Source organism: Diprion similis, unplaced genomic scaffold, assembly GCF_021155765.1.
Source record: "Diprion similis isolate iyDipSimi1 unplaced genomic scaffold, iyDipSimi1.1 ptg000049l, whole genome shotgun sequence".
Taxonomy (NCBI): Eukaryota; Metazoa; Arthropoda; class Insecta; order Hymenoptera; family Diprionidae; genus Diprion; species Diprion similis.
The window spans coordinates 25,001-27,500 of record NW_025724998.1 but is presented as its reverse complement, the minus strand read 5'-3'; the positions used below and the strand labels follow the sequence as shown (position 1 = coordinate 27,500).

General features: G+C 60.5%; 1 pseudogene; it reads left to right on the top strand.

Annotated features, from left to right (window-relative positions):
- Positions 1-2,500, top strand: part of LOC124415433 — a 7,627-nt pseudogene that overhangs the window by 1,741 nt on the left and 3,386 nt on the right.

The window sequence follows — 2,500 nt, the reverse complement described above, 5'->3', positions numbered from 1 at the left end:
CTTGGTGGTAGTAGCAAATACTCCAGCGAGGCCCTGGAGGACTGACGTGGAGAAGGGTTTCGTGTGAACAGCCGTTGCACACGAGTCAGTCGATCCTAAGCCCTAGGAGAAATCCGATGACGATGTTGGTGTATTTCTATGCCTGACACGCCCGTCGTAACGCGTTCGACGCGTGGGCGGGCGCGGTTTGAAATGTGACACACCCGTCGGGCGAAAGGGAATCCGGTTCCTATTCCGGAACCCGGCAGCGGAACCGTTTACAAGTCGGGCCCTCGCAAGAGAGTTCGTCGGGGTAACCCAAAAAGACCTGGAGACGCCGTCGGGAGATCCGGAAAGAGTTTTCTTTTCTGTATAAGCGTTCGAGTTCCCTGGAATCCTCTAGCAGGGAGATAGGGTTTGGAACGCGAAGAGCACCGCAGTTGCGGCGGTGTCCGGATCTTCCCCTCGGACCTTGAAAATCCAGGAGAGGGCCACGTGGAGGTCTCGCGCCGGTTCGTACCCATATCCGCAGCAGGTCTCCAAGGTGAAGAGCCTCTAGTCGATAGACTAATGTAGGTAAGGGAAGTCGGCAAATTGGATCCGTAACTTCGGAATAAGGATTGGCTCTGAGGATCGGGGCGTGTCGGGCTTGGTCGGGAAGCGGGTTTGGCTGACGTGCCGGGCCTGGGCGAGGTGATGGTTATACCGGATCCGAGCTCGGTCCCGTGCCTTGGCCTCCCGCGGATCTTCCTTGCTGCGAGGCTTCGGCGGCGGTTCGCCGTTGCCGTCGTCCTCTTCGGCCGCCATTCAACGGTCAGCTCAGAACTGGCACGGACTGGGGGAATCCGACTGTCTAATTAAAACAAAGCATTGCGATGGCCCTAGCGGGTGTTGACGCAATGTGATTTCTGCCCAGTGCTCTGAATGTCAACGTGAAGAAATTCAAGCAAGCGCGGGTAAACGGCGGGAGTAACTATGACTCTCTTAAGGAGACTTTTGACTCTCTTAAGGTCCACAGGGTGAACGCCTTTAGCCCTGTGGCCATGTGCCAACCGTCACCTCCTCGTGGTGAGAGTCGGGCAATGGGTGTGAGCCAGACGGTTCACACCTAGCTAACGACGGTTGGCTGTCGGCCGCCCAAAGTCAGCTCCTTTCGGGGAGCTGTCACGTGCCCACCGACCGGCCACTGGCGGGCGGCCGATTAACGGCGGGGGCTTCAAGGGTGGGGGGGGGTTGCCAGCCCTCCCCACTTTATTTCAGCAGGCCCGCAAAATAAAAGATTAAAAAGCAGAACCCGCCGAGTGCCTCAGCCCGGCGGGCCTGCTGAAACAAGTACCCGGGGAGAGCTAGCCGGTCCCCCGGAGGTGGCTGCGGGGTTAGTGGACGACCCCGCACCAGCACATTTGATTGAACCGAACCCAGAACCCACCCAAGCACCCGAGCGGTATGCCTGCGAGGACTGCGAGCAGGACTTCGCCACCAAGCGAGGACTCGCAGTTCATCGCAGGATCAAACACCCAGCGGAAGCAAACGCGGAAATCGAGCTTCCCGGCGCCAAACTAAGATGGCGGGATGAGGAGCTGCGCCTGATGGCACGAGAGGAGGCGTTGGCTGCCGGGCGAGGAGTGAGATTCATGAATCTCCATCTCCTCGCCCTGGTCCCTGGCAGGACCCAGGAGGCGATCAAGGGGGTCCGGCGTCGGCCGGACTACCGCCTACTCGTCGCAGCCGCCCAACGAGATCTCGAGGCGGCTCAGGACCCCCCTGGGACACCTGCCAGAGCACGCCGACGCAGAAGTCGCTCGTTGCCATCGCCGCGTGAGCCCTCACCCGCCCCAGAACCAGCTAGGGTATCAACACCTACCCCAGCGGCACCTGCCCCCACCCCGACGCCGGTTTCACCGACGAACAGGGGGCAGGACCTTGCCCGGGCCATTCACGTTTTGGTGACCAAGGCCCGGCAAGAGGAGCATCATCACGCCAACGATCTGGCGAACATCGCTGATGATGCTCTGCGGGGGGAGGATACTGACTCAGCCATCTTAACATGGCTGAGAGTAGTCTTCCCCCCGGAAGCCGCTGCAGCTGGGCGCCGGGAGCCGACCGCTAACCGAGTCCGTCAGAGGCGTGGAAAGCCACCGTCAAGGAGGACACTGCGTCGCCGCGAATATGCCAGAGTCCAGACCGGATGGAAGAACAACAGACGACACGTAGCTCGGGAGATCCTAGAGGGAGGCCCCAGTAAGTTAAGCCACTCGCTCGACGAGTTGGCTGTCCACTGGGGCCAACTCCTTGGGCATCCGTCCAAGGAGTACCCTGGTCCCTCTGGGATCTTACCTGAAAAACCCGAGCTACGATACACGTGGGACCCGATCTCCATAGAGGAGGTCGAAACCATCATGGTCCCCGTGTCGTCGTCCCCCGGTCTGGACAAGGTTACGGCGAGGCAGTGGCGCGCGGTATCACCATCTACCCGCGCGCTCCTCTACAACGTCGTCATGCTGAGGGGGGGGTTTCCTCG